The 14463-nt window shown below is 43.2% G+C and overlaps 1 protein-coding gene across 3 annotated transcripts in view; it reads right to left on the bottom strand.

The window, feature by feature from the left end:
- Positions 1-14463, bottom strand: part of CEMIP2 (cell migration inducing hyaluronidase 2) — a 73389-nt gene that overhangs the window by 53824 nt on the left and 5102 nt on the right. For 2 of the 3 annotated variants that reach the window (XR_013232555.1, XM_077344808.1), the window contains exon 1: positions 8853-9013. The exons of the other annotated variant lie outside the window; for it this stretch is intronic. The gene's annotated coding sequence lies outside the window, so the exon portion shown is untranslated. Of the gene's footprint in view, positions 1-8852; positions 9014-14463 lie in introns of those variants that run through there. 3 annotated transcript variants of the gene reach the window in all.

Below are 14463 nucleotides of genomic sequence, written 5' to 3'. Positions count from 1 at the left end.
CTTGGCCATGTCGGGAGAGGGGAGAAGTTGATATGATCATATATGGTCATATCACATGATAAATGTTTAACACATTTTTAAAATATATTAAAATGAATTAACTCCCACCCATTCAGGAAACCATTCCAAAATCAGCAAGAAACCTCAGGGCTTCACGAAATCCTGATTGAGAAAGCCTGCCCCAATTTTTCCAAATCTCTGCCTTACAAGTTTCTAACAATGGACTTCTGTAGTGAATCTATACTGGACTAGGTTAAACTAAAACCTAGAGTACTGTTAGTGCAGCACACCAAGCAGAGCTAAAGTAAATCAGTATTTCCTATGGGGGGGGGGAGAGGTAAAACAGGGAGAACAAAGGTTTATTCTAAAAGCAGTAAAGTCTACTATGGAACCTGTGTCAGGATGCAAAAGAACATCATGCCTCAGAAGACACAATATTCTGACAGACATGCATACAATGAAAGTAAAGAGAGAACAGAAACATTAAAAGGCATAAGAACAATGCAGGGCAGAAAGCATGTCCAGGCTCTCTGTTCCTTGCACCTGTCCCTGTGTCAAGTCAAACTCCACAGGCAATAGATAGCCTACAGTATATGGACAAAGTGTCTTTAAAAGATTTCCTTTGTTCTAAATAGAAACATAAAGCTGACAGACTTGATGAAATAATCAGCAACTGTTTGAACAGGACTGTATTTTTAACATTTAAGAAAAAAATAACACCCTCTTGTTCTCAGCAAACTCCCAATTAAAATAGATGCTGGGGCTCTGGAGCAGGTGCCTTCTGAGATTTCATGACAAAAATTGCATCATTAATTTCTTGGGTCATGACCTTTTGATTCAAGATTCTATGATGTTCTTTTGAAATTTTTTGATCGGAATGCTTCTCAAATAACTTAATTCCTCTTCCAAATTGGATTATTTGCCATCTGATTGATATAACCTTGAAAAAATCTGGTGAAACATTACTGAATACCCTTTTTGGATATAAATTCCATTCCATTATATGCCGAGAAATATTTTGACAATGTTTTGAAGTTCATAGGTCAACCAACTACCCAGTTTATCAGCATGCTCAAAGTCCTTTTGTTTTAAATAATCAAGTTTCCCCCCATCTCTTCCGTTTCAATGTAGTCTCTCTTCAATCTTAAAAAGCTTAATTTTTTTAAAGATTTGTTTGGACTGCCAAATCTGATGTTGTTCCTCAAGTTGACATAAGGATTCTTGAATTTTCTTTAATTCTTGTTCTTTCCTTCTAATCAATGTATTTAACTGTATTACATTCCCTCCAATATAGGCTTTACTTGCCTCCCAGACTGTGGATAACTGAACAATAATTTGATTAATTTGAAAAAATTCTTGAAGGTCGGCTTTGCATATCTGTAGTTGTCCTCCAGGATATAACCATTCATCCTCCATCTTCGCAAACCTGTTCTTTGATCATTTAAGTCCAGTTCCAAAGGGCTATGGTCAGGTTATGGTAATATTTCTATATTGGCCACCTTTGGGAATATTGAGTTAGAAAACCAGCATATTGGTTAGAAAACCTTAAAATTGGGATTAAGCACATAGATTACTATTCCTCTCTTCTTAACGGTAGCTGAAGCTACAAAAGCTTCTCCCAGCTTTTTGACCACCAATATTCTGGAGTGTTTCTGTTTGAGTATCTCTTGTAAATAGATAATATCGGCCCACGTTTTTTAAAGCTGATTGAAAAAATTTATATCTCTTGGCCGATGCGTTCAGACTATTAAAGTTTAGAGAGTATCGTTAATTTCTCCATGACACTGTGTTATTCCAAAGGCACCCTGTTGTTCAAGTTGGGGTGGAGGCTGCTGTTGATATTGTGGAACCTGAGCACTACATTCTTGTGAAAGGTAATCAGCCAAGTCTTGCGCTTGCTGAAGTGTTTTAATGTTCCTCCTTCCGGTGGGCAGGATGACTTCCAGAGCCAAGGGACTCTTCCAAGAATACTTGATATCTTTTCGAATCAATATCTGACATAAAAAGTGGAACTCAGCTTTTTTACATTAAGTATCATTAAGGATGTCTTGAAAAATCTTCACCTCTTGTCCAGCAATTTTTAATGGAACAGTGCGATTCTTTTGAAGAATTGTGTCTCAAACAAGCTTGCTGTCAAAACTTACCAGAATATCTCTTGGTGGCTTCTTTCATGCAGCAGCTCTAGAGTAAACTCTGTAGACCTTGTTGATCCAAATGTCTTCATCATAAATATACTCTTCCAAAAAAGTTATTTCTTGTTGTAGGTTTTGTTTACCAAATTCTTCTGAGGCACCCTTGATTCTTAGGTTCTTTGTTCTTGTTTAGATTTCAAGAATCTTTTCTTTAGCTGTTGCTTTATAGTCCTTTAAATTTAACACTTTAGACTCCACTTTTTGAACTTTGTTATGGTCTTCTTCAATACATTTGGATTGGAGTCTACTGAGATTTTCAATCCATCAATCCTCTCTGAAAGCTCTTTTTTACAATCTTTTCTCTTGTCTTACACTGGCAACTTCTTTGTATAGGCCTTCATCTGGGGATCTCAGTTCTTTATTTTGCTACTTGATGCCTCATAACATTTGTGCAATATCCACCCTTTCTTATTCTATCTCTTCTCCTTTCTTCTTTGTGGTTCTTTTGGAGTGGGCCATGTCCTTCTTACTCCTACAGAAAGGGATTAGATCAGAAACTCTCTTTTTTGGGGGAGATTTATTTAGCGGTCTAAGTATAACAGACATTAGTCTAGACCCAGCCTAATAAGAAAATAAACAAACAGTAAATAATATTAACTTGTTAAGATTAGAAAATCAATTAAACAAACAGGTCCTATGCAACAATATTTTAACAATTATTTGTATGTGACCTGTAATACCTGGTTTATAATAAGCAATAAAGATCATTAATGTTCAAGTCAGAGAGAATTACAGTGATAGTAATGAATATAAAAGATCAGTATAACGCTTCACCAATAATAATAGCCATCTAGTTCCAATCTACCTTATTAGATTTCAATTATTTCGAAAGAATGACTCCAAATTGCTTATAGCATCCATAAAACTGGTGGGCACCATTTTAAAATTCCAACTGCAGCCAGCCTCACCACTCGTTCAAAGTCTTAAGCCAGAAATCCAGTTATTTAAATGCATAGCCCTTAAGGAGCAAACTTAAGGAGCAACGCTTTAAGACTTTATACAGTCTGGGCCATGTATATCTCAAGGACAATCTCTCTGAATACATGCCCCAGAGAGCATTGTGATCTAGTAATACCAACCAGATAAGGCCCTAAAAAAAAAAAAAACCTGTCATTAACCACAGCCAGAGCCCTTTCAACACTGACTCCTGCCTGGTAGAACAAGCTCCACAGGGAGATCAAGGCCCTGACTGAACATAAGTTTCACAGAGCCTGTAAGTCAGAGCTCTTCTGCCGGCCCTATGGTTGAGGCCGGCCAAATAACTGCATCAAAATACTAGTGTCCCTCCTGTCCCTTTCTCCTTTCCTCCTTCTTTCCCCCAACGCCTCTCTCAGTTAACATCATAGCTGCTTAATTTACCAACCATCTCAATAATAACTGCTGGTGCTGACAGCGGTATTGTGATTTTCAAGTGTATTGGTTTGATTTTATTGTAAACTGGAATTTATTGTTTTTATTACAATGACCGTTTCCACACTGGGAACTTCACTGCCCTGGCTCCCATGTGAAAACGCAAATCTGGTGCAGATAAGGTGCACGGGGCCAAGTGCTCCTCTGTGCGTGAGAAGGAAGAGGCAGGGCAACCTACCCTGGCTCAAACTCCAGCCTGCAGCCCAGCACAAAACCTCCGGTGTGGAAATGGTCAATGTGACCTAAATTGTTGTTCACCACCCCAGTTCAGTTTATTATTAATATGGTACAAGACCAGAAAAAAGCAATGAATAAATGTTGTCTCTATGAAGCTAGCCCGTACAATAAGGGTTATCGTTCTTCCCATTTTACTGAGATGCCTGTAAAATCAAGGAAACCCAGTGAGTTTGACTGAATTGGAATTTGAACCCAAAGAGACTAGTCATATTTAACTGCCTTGCTTCTCTAAAGCACACTACTAGACACAACTAATTTTATGTTAAACATACATGGCACTGTATAAAACCAGATATCACACCTACATGATTTCTGTGCTTGAATGCTAAAATTTTCATGCATGAACAGCTACTGTATTCCACAGACTTTCTGAACTTTGTTAAATATTGAATTTCATATGATTAATTACTGTTACTCACTCTAACCAACAAATGTATATCTGCACATACTTTCTAGGTTACAAGTAATAAGATACGTCACCTAGCTTTCATCTACTCTTTCCTGAACAAAATCCAGTACATTTAACTACTGCCTGAACAAACAGCGTACTCTTCAAATCTGGCATAGGTGACTCCCCTTGGGGGCTGCACCAAACATGACACCATCTGACAAGAAAGAATGAAACATCAACCTTTTATTAAGTATCCCCCTTGGCAGTAAGGGAACAGAACAACAGTGAAGACATTAGGAAGGAAGGAAGAAATACATTTTAACTATTGTTTTAGGGTTTTTTTCTTAATTCAGTGAAATGAGTAGGGAAATGCAACAATTGCTCTGAGACTATTTACCAAAAAATATCAGTGGAGCAAGCATGAAAAGCCAAAGGGCAACTGAACTCATGAACTAATGAATATGCAGTTATAAAAGATCGTATCAATATTTTTTTCACTTCTGGGCAAGCTAGTTAGATCCTACTTTTTGGTTAAAGATTTAACCCTTTTGGAAATGGGCCCGTTTGTTAATGAAATGTTGGGTAGTAATATAGTCTGCTATATTACTATATATTGTTCCCTTTTCAAATGTACAATTGGTTCTAAGCCTATTTACCACTGCTAAATTGGCAATAGCAGTAACACTTAAAAACTTAGAACCTCCTTCCAAGGGTGACTGATTCTAAGTGAGGAATGCTGCCTTATTACCTGAATTCAAAGGGCCCAGAATAAGGTTTCCAACCTCCAGGTGGGACCCAGAGTTCTCTCAGAAGTACAACTGATCTCCAGACTACAGAGACTCATTTCCCAAACCAGAAATAGCAACCATAGCCAAGAAAAAGAATTTTCTTCAACATTCAGGTGCAACACTAGGCATCAGTTACAGCGTTTTGAAATAATTTAAGAGCGTTTTTGTATACACTATGATTTTATATAATAATAATGCTTCCGTTTTCTTCTGTAGTTGGGAGTATGTCATGTTACATGTGATGAGTTAAGAGATCCAAACTTGTACTAATATGAGAAATCATCTGATCTGAGAAGTCCATAAATGCTATCATTCTTGAAAGCAATTTTTTAAATTACAAATATACATTCAGCAAAAACTAAGAAGGCTACACAAAAACTTTACACAATACATTTGAACCATGCAATTACTCCTTTGTAGCACAATGATACAAGCCCTTTTATAATACTTTCCTGCACACATGTACAGAGAATAGATTTAAGCACACTGGCCACACAAGTTTGCTCTCAGCTTTGCTGGCAATGACTTGGCTTTGTACTGGAGGCACTAGCTAATAGAAACTGATCACACAGGATTGCCATTAGTAGTTCAGTCAACTAGCTCACTGAAGCACTCTTATAAGATGCCATATTCCAACACACAGACATATACTTTTAAAATGAATACAAATAAGAATACTTTCCTATAGATCAGTGTTTCCCAAGTCATTGTTCAGGACTCAAAACTGTGCAGCAGCCCTTCCTAATGTCCACTCTTGCCCTTTGCACTGCTCGCGCTCACTCTCACTCTCTCTCTGTGCTTCTTGTTAAGTAGTATCTATCATTTCAAGCCTAGTGGTTCTTAAGCAGCAGTACAAGAATCAGGGGCGCAAGAACCAAGGGCGCATACGCGCGTGCGTGGCAACTGCGCGCATGTGCGTTTGCGTCGCCAGCATGCCAGCGGTCGCACCTGCCTCTTCCCTTCCTTCTCGCTGTGGGGGGGAGGCGGGTGTGGCTGCTGGCAGCCCGGTACTGTGGTCTTCGTGGCCCGGTACCGGGCCGCAGCACATCTTAAGGCTAGTTGGAGTACTATATTCAGTTTTGGGTGCCCCAGTTGAAGAGGGATGTAGACAAACCGGAGCGTGTCCAGAGGAGGGCAACAAAGATGGTGAGGGGTTTGGAGACCAAGATATATGAAGAAAGGTTGGGGGAGTTCGGTCTGTTTAACCTGGAGAGGAGGCGACTGAGAGGGGATCTGATAATCATCTTCAAGTATTTAAAAGGGTGCCATATAGACGATGGAGCAGAATTGTTCTCTCTTGCCCCAGAAGGACCAACTAGAACCAATGAGATGAAATTAATTCAAAAGAAATTCCATCTAAACATCCGGAAGAAGTTCCTGACAGGGTGGTTTCTCAATGGAACAGGCTTCCTCGGGAGATGGTGGGTTCTCCATCTTTGGAAATTTTTTAAAAGTCATCCGACAGAGAGGCTGATTCTGTGAAGGCTCAAGTGGTTGCAGGTTACAGTAGATGAGTGATTGGGATGTGTGTCCTGCATAGTGCAGGGGGTTGGACTAGATGACCCATGAGGTCCCTTCCAACTCTATGATTCTATTATTCTAGTTTTAAGGAGCAAGTTTGCTGGTTTCACCTAATGCTTTCCCCCTGCCTTGCTTTATACCACCTAATTACATTAACATTGAAAAATTCTTTTCTACATTCTTTACACTATATTGTTCATCATAGCAGTTAGAGAATTATAAATAGGAATACTACATCAAAACTAGTAGAACTCTGATCCTTGTGTGTGGCTTTAAATGTTCTAATACTTGGCACAGAAAAAAACTCAAATATTGTACAAACAAATAAAGTTTTCTAGGGTCTTCCCAAATTATATTTAAAAAAACAAAGAAACACCAGAAATTCAGAAGTGAATTTGTTTTTTGCAAACTCAAAAGTGAATTTTGTTTAATTTAGGCAAGAATTCTATCTAGTACAAATAATTTCCTTGTACATACAACATTCCTTATGTATTAAACATTCTGAATTTCTTATGATGATTCACAGAAAGTCAGTGGACAACTCAAGCTTGTTAAACTTTTCAATTCCCTACAGAAAAGGAATAGTTAAGTTTAAAAGGTTAGCAGCATAGGAAGAAAGAGAGAAGAAAAAAGTCACATGGTCATTTAGTAGGTAGGTAAGGCTACCTTATACCAAGTGAATCTATTGGTCCAACCACCTCCCTGTTTAGGTTTTACTCATACAAAATGTATGAGGGTAACCTAATGAAGCAAGAAAATACAGAACAGCTCATTTAAAGGAATGCCAACCTGGATCAATACACTGGATCAAGTTTTTAGAACCAGTTCAATCACATGCTTCTGTTTCAGATGCAAATGACCTAAGGCCCATTCCAAGATCAAATAGCTGCTCCAAATAAGATCCAAAATTTAGCTGGAGATAACAAGGATTGAATCTAGGACCTTTCAAATGCAGAGTATGTGAACTCTGACCCCTCTTGCTATTCCATTAAATCCAATCTGTAGGTAGAATATTGAGCAACTAACTGAGCTGCTAGCACCAGCCATAAAAACTTCCTGTTAAGAAGAAAAGAATGCAAGAAGCTTTGTTAGCAGATATGCGAATATTCTCATATATGTGTGAGAATCTGGGAGGCCTCTATACAAGAATGAGGACTTTCATACTCTTCTATGCAAATATATTAGGAATTCAGGTTCCTATCTACCGCTATTCAGTGCCAACTTTTTGAAAAGGAATCTGAGAATCCGACACAAGTATGGGTTGGAGGGTGCATGGAAGGAGTAATCCTTCAGTTGAAAAGGAAGCTTGATGCATAGCTAGTCAAGCTGAAGAAGCGGATGGGAGCTTAATTTTCTGGCAACTTTAAATAAATGGTGGGATGTTTATTTGCAGCACTGCTTGGGAAGTAGAACAGAAAAGGTTAAGAGTCCTCCAAGTCTCAGAAGAGAGAAGACATGGAGGAAATCATTCACACCTTCAATTAGATTTAGGGTGAGAGGCAACAGATAAAGCTGTTACCATTAGTACCTGCAGTGAGAAACTGCTTTAGAATGGACAGCTGCATTCCCTCAGGCGACTTTTTTGAAGCAAAGTTTGTTATGAGCCAGCTGTGTGTTGTGTGATGGTGGGGGGGAGGGCAGGCTACAGATTGGGTCTTTTCCTCACTCTCTTCTTCCCCAGCTCGAAAACCAAGGGTGAGGAACTGAATCTGCAAATACGGCTAGGTTTTATGATGAAGGAAGACAAGTAAACAAGAAATAAAGAGCCCGGTAACTAGGAGAAGGAAGGTACTAAATGTGGGCTACCAAACTGCCATTTAATTTTTCAGCTGGCCCAAACCACACCGACAGGAGAGAGCTGACGCGCATCCTCGCTTGACTCCATACACACACACACACACCCCTCCGTAGACACAGCCAGGGCAACGAAAGCTAAATGGCGGGGAGAGGGGGGCGGGCTGGCCCGACCCTTTCAGGGCTGCACAGATTGCAGTCTCCTTCCGTGGCGAAGGTGGCCGGGAGGTGCTGCAGTTCGCGGAGAAGAGGGCAGCAGCCCAAAGAAAAGCAACAATGAGTGCGCGGCCGGAGGCGCGAGAAAGAACGCGAGGGGGAAAGGGAACAAGGCTGAAGATATCGCGGCTGAGGCGAAGCCCAGGAGAGAGAGGACGCGGCGGCGGCGGCGGCAGAGCAGGAAGCCTGCTTGGAGAAAGGCGGTCGGGAGAGAGGGAAGCCCTGGCGAGGCACGGGCGGCGGCGCGACCCGAGGTGAGGCGCGGGGATCGAAGCCCCAGCGTCCAGGAAAGGCGGCACTCACCGTGGCCTCGAAGACGGGCGCTGGAGCAGGCGGCGGCCGCGGCGGCGGCGGAGGAGGAGGAGGCGCGGTCAGGGCGGAGGGGGCTGAGCCATGCTGCTTTGCCCTCTTCGCGCCCCCCGCCAGCCGGCTGCCCGGACTGCTGCCCTTACACAACTAATCCCCCCTCCTCCGCCTCGCTGGTGGGGAAAAGCCGCGCCCGAAGCGACGCCGCCCCGCCCCGCCGGCCCCAGGTCCCTCCTCTCCCCCGCGGCGCTTGGCCGGCTCTCCCAGGCATCCCCCCTCTCCTTCCTCCGGCGCGCGGGGAGGCGGAGTCCGCCAACGCGCGGCCCCTCTTGCAGGACGGCTACTGGGGGGAGGAACAGAAGGAAGCCGCGGATTCACGCCCGTCCCCTCCCTGGCAGGGCCTGGGCGGAAGCCTCGGCTGGGCGGAAACTTCTTGCACGAACGTGCAGTACAGCCTTCGCGTCCGCGCAGCCAGGCCGAATCGCTCACGTTATAGTCCTGGTCTATTGTCTCTTGTAGTCCGGACTCCAGAGTTACGGCTACCCCTACAGCAAGGCGCTCAGGATCGAAGCTTTAGGCCAGGCAGAGTTTGGGGGGGGGGGGGTTGTTATTGTTTTTTACACAGAGGTGGCAGCCGTTGCGGGAAGATTCACGGCGGTGTATACACGGTTCTTTTGTTCCACGGTTCACCGGTGCGGCAAGATTTGGGCACAAAGCAAAAGCCTGCCGTCGTTCCAAGTAGTGAAGCTTTCTTCCAAATGTCGGAAAGGGGGGGGGGGGGATGAAGTAGGTCTCTGCCTTTGGCGACGCAAACCTCGTGCGGTCGGCACCCAGAAGCAGTTGGCTCATTTACGCATCCCTTCAGAGAGCCATGAGACAGAGCTGCAAGTTGCAGGCGGGATGTTTCTTTGCGAGCAGGTCTTGCTGCTTGTATCGTGGACAGCTGTTCGTCTTCTGGCTCCCTCAGCACGCTTGCCCTTAGCAAAGAAAGCCCGCTCTTTGCCAGCACAATAGTGCAAAAGATTCCTAAACCTAATTTCCCCCGCTAAGGCCGTGCTGTCAGCCCTGTGACCTCTTACGCATTCTGCTTCCTTTTGCGATTGCTACGGGAAACGGCTACCTACGGAAGCGAAGAAGTCACTCACACCTCAGTGCGTAAGCCAGAAGTCCCTCTGTGCTCAACGCGACTCCCTGCCAAGGCAAGAGAAGAGTGCGGCCTGAGCCCGCGATGCTCTTTTCTGCCTTTGCTTCGGTAGAACGGCCGGACTGGCATCGACAGAACGGCTTGAGTCATCTTCCGTCTGGTCTGCACTGGAAGCAGCTCTGCCAGATCTTTCGCGGCAGGAGGCTGCTGCTGGCGCTTGCCTAGGCTGCCCCTGAGCAGCGCAAGGTCCTCTGGCGGTCAAGCGACGAAACTGCTGGTGAAGTGATTTGTTTGCTTGCTGCTTGGGATACGCTGCTTTTGTTTGACAGGATTCTGCTGGATGTCCAAATTTTGCCCTGAGGGTCACTTAGCCCAGCCACACAGTTGGGAATTCCGCTTCTGAGATAGTCCCTGCTGTGATGCATGCATTATCTTTAAAGGGGACGTTTCTTTCAGAACTTTTGGTTTATAGATTTATACTCAGCCAAAATCCATCTATTAAAAACTAAGCCATCCTTGAGGGACACTTTTCAGTGTTAAGGACATTTGTTATTGGATAATTTTTTGTGAGTTAGATGTATTGGAGAGGTATGTTGGTAAGTGTCTGGTAGCCCTCTATTTTTTGGGTCTCCCCATGTATGCTTTGGCAGCTAACGGATGAAATGAGGCTGCTCGTATTCTTTTGTGTAGAAGCACAAGCTTCTAAAAGTGGTTTATTCCTCCATTTTCATCACTCTACTCCAAATATATTGAATGCATGAGTCAGGCAGCTTTGTGCTCTGTGTAGCACACTGTAAAAATGTGCATGTGATCATCACATTATACAACACCAATTTGTTTTGTTTTATTTATATTTTACCTTTCCTTGAGGCTTGCCAGTTAATAATTAAAAGCATCCCAATTTTAAACCAATCCTTACCCAGTTAATCCACCCTCCTCTCCTCACAAGAGATACCCATTTAAAGCCCTGGCAAATAAAATGGCCTTGCAGCACCCTCTAAAAATGTCTAAAGACTGCTTTCTGGTTACCTCCTAGGGGTTTCTGCAAAATGGGAGCTATAATAGAGAAGGCACCTGCCAAACAAGCTTCCTTAAATTTGGGACAGCCAGTAGGTGGCAGCCTCAGGACTAGCTGGGATATACAGGAGAGACTGTTCTTTAGATATGTGTGGCCTAGGCTGTGGCTTTTAAAGGCTGTCACCAGCGCATTGAACTGTTCTCAGAAACAAACTGGCAACCAATATAGCTGCTTGAAGATAGGAGAAATATCTTCTCATTGTACCTGAGAGTAGTCAGGCTACTGCATTTGTAAACTGACTAAAGTCTCTGGGTTGTGTTCATGGAAAGCCCAACAGAGAGTACACTACAATATTTCAATCACAAGCTTACAAAAACGTGAATCATTGAAGCCTCAGCTGAGTCAAAAGACTAGTGAGAGTTGTTGAACCAGATGCAGATAACAGAAGGTGCTCTAGGCCACTCACTACACAAACCTGCTCTTCAGACATCAAGACTAAGTGCATGAGCATCTCCAGGCTCTTCACCTGTTCCACAAAAGGCCAATCATATACCGCCTAGTCCTTCCAAACCTCAGCCTTCCTGACCAAGTATCATCTCTGTCTTGCATGCATTCAGTTTTTAGCCACCAGACCACAGTAGCAAAGCACCAGTTGAGAACCAAGATGGATGCCTCTAGAGGCTTGACTAAGTGATACAGAACTGGGTGTCATGTACATGTTGATGGCTTTCAATCCAGATTGTCCAATTCTGGACAATCTCATCCAATGGACTCATATAAATGTTGAACAATTATGAATTAAATTTTTATACTGCCCTTCCTTATGGGCTTATATATAATGAAGTAAATATATAACATAACATAAGCAATTCGTTATTTTTTTACATTGTTTAAAGTACAAGCTATAAAATTGTAGCTTACAGCTTTAGGTGATGTACATTTTAGCCTAAGGGTTCATTGCCTTTCTGAGAGTGGGGAGGGAAGAATAAAGTGCTAAAAATGTTACTATGGCAATGAGATGTTCTGTTCCTGTGTGTTCTTATCTTTAAATGTCCCGTGGAGCCCGCGGGGTGCCACGGACTAAATAAAAGAGTAAGCCCTGTCGGGGAGGAGTTAGGGTGGGCCTTGTCCAGGATAAAAACTCGGAGGGACAAATCAGGAGCCGCTTCGCAGCTCCTGATTGGTCCCTCCGAGTGTCCATCCAGGGCCAAGCCACCAATGCTCCCCATTGGCGGCTTGGCCCGGCCTCGCCAGGCCGGCCGCAGACTCACCTCGCAGATCGGCCTCGCAGCCTGCGGGGTGAGTCCTCCGGCCCTGCCACTCCCGGCTTCTGCCAGGGCCGGACGCTGCTTCGCCGCGGCGAAGGAGCACCCGGCCCCGCCAGAAGCCGCCCCTCCCAGCCCAAACGTTCTCCCGCCTTCTGCCGGGGCCGGGCGCTCCTTCGCTGCAGCGAAGGAGCACCCGGCCCCGGCAGAAGCTGCCCCGCCCAGCCCCAACGTTCTCCCAGCTTAAGGAGACAAACACCCAGCCACCAAGGACACTCCACCCTTTCTAGCGCCCGTTGTATTTAAACATACAACGGGCTTTAAATCTAGTATGAGATAAAGGACAAATCCATGCTGTTGGTTCTGCTTGTCTGATCAGATGGGAGGGGGGCAACTATCAACGAGTTACTCCTCCAATGCCAACTCCATATTCTGCCCAATGGATAAGAATGGAGTAGTCAATTGCAAAGGCCATCAATAAAACCTTTCCAGCTTTAAACAAAGGATTGTTGACCAGTGCAACTGAAGCTGCCTTAGTTATGAACTCAGATCTGAAGACAGTCTTAAAAGGGTCAAGGACATGTGTGTCATTCAAGATTCCCTGGAACTGTACCACCACATTCACTCAGCTTCCCCTGAAAAGGTAAACTGGAGACTGGCCTATAACTGGCTAACATCTTTCACCAGGACCTAAGAAGAGCTCCCTCAGTCAGTGATTAATGATTTTAACTAGCAGCTCCCATTTTACCAGTGCCAATGAGTTTAAAATAGGAAGAAATTTCTTGGGAGCAACTAGAACCTGTGGTTGAGGCCTACAGTTATTCCTTTTGCTGGTGACAAAGGCAGGGGTGGGTCTCCATTCATTACCCAAAATGCTGGGGACCATGAGACCTGCTTGGTCAAAAGTCATATGGGACAGGAGCTTCAGCAAAGAGGAGCACTAAGCAAAGTTAACTCTATATCTTTGATTCCCCAGTGTCTAGTGTCTTTAGTGATGCTAGAATCCACATCAAACAGTATAGTGTAAAGAAACAAAAATCATTTTTCATTAGCTGCATCTGTTTCTTACAGGTGCATGTAGACTGACAGGAAATAGATGCTTGTCAATGCAATAAAAAGAAGCACATATGGACTGACTGCTTGTTCTCATAAAATTGTTATTGTTCCAGGCCTTCAAAAATAACAATTACTGATAGGAAATGCAATCCTCCTTAGGATCCCTATAGGCTTAAATGTAATGGTATTTTGACATCATAAACTAAGAACAAGGTATCTGTTCACTATATAATTCCTACATAGTTACTTTGCATGGTTGATCAGGGGATGTGTGTGCACTTATATACAAGCACAAATGAAATTAAAATAAGCTAGTTAGAGAAGTACAAGGAAATGCTTGTAAATAATTAAATATTTTAATTAGTTTCATATTTCTGCTTGATTTTGAAGAAATTCAGTTAGTTGCTACTGCTTAGTTTTTTACCTCTTTGTTTTCTTAAGTAGATGGCAAGGTTGCAACCCTAAATTTAATTTGAGCTCTAATGGAGGAAACAGGGTTTAATTTCATTTGGCTAACACATGTAATGTACCTACATCAAGGTTCAATATGAAATTACATACATACTTGGAAAAACAAGACATAGATGCCCTTTTCTAAATCCTTGTCCATAAAAATTTAGGTGGTAGCAATGTCTTCTTCGGTTTATCCTGAAGACATGCCAGAATATATGGAGATTTGACAGCGGTAAGCCCTGTAGGCAGTATACTGCAGCATTAGAGGCATATAATGTGCAGAGAGGGATTGAGTGGTTTTCTAACACCTGCCACCCAAATTGCTGTATCTCAAATCAGTCCCATAGGAGCCAATGCAAGTAATGACAGACACATCTCCAAACTAGCCCTCACCCAGCACAGTTGATAATGCTGACAGCTGTATACACCTCAGCCAGGACACCCATAGCTCAGATGACAGGCAGAATGAAATGGGCTTTATCTAGCTGACCCATATTATACTCTCTTAGAGCACATAACCCTGCACTATGGTGGTGGGAACTGCATTATAGCATGCCTATAATTTTAGAAACAAACCTAAACATAGCAATGGTAACAAATACCCATAATTCCTGGCCACTGTAGAGTTAGGCAGCAAACCTATGCATATTTACTTGGAAGTAAGTCTAATTG

The sequence above is a fragment of the Paroedura picta genome, chromosome 7 (genome assembly GCF_049243985.1).
Source record: "Paroedura picta isolate Pp20150507F chromosome 7, Ppicta_v3.0, whole genome shotgun sequence".
Taxonomy (NCBI): Eukaryota; Metazoa; Chordata; class Lepidosauria; order Squamata; family Gekkonidae; genus Paroedura; species Paroedura picta.
The sequence above is the reverse complement of the archived record's forward strand: the minus strand, read 5'-3'. Positions and strand labels throughout refer to the sequence as shown.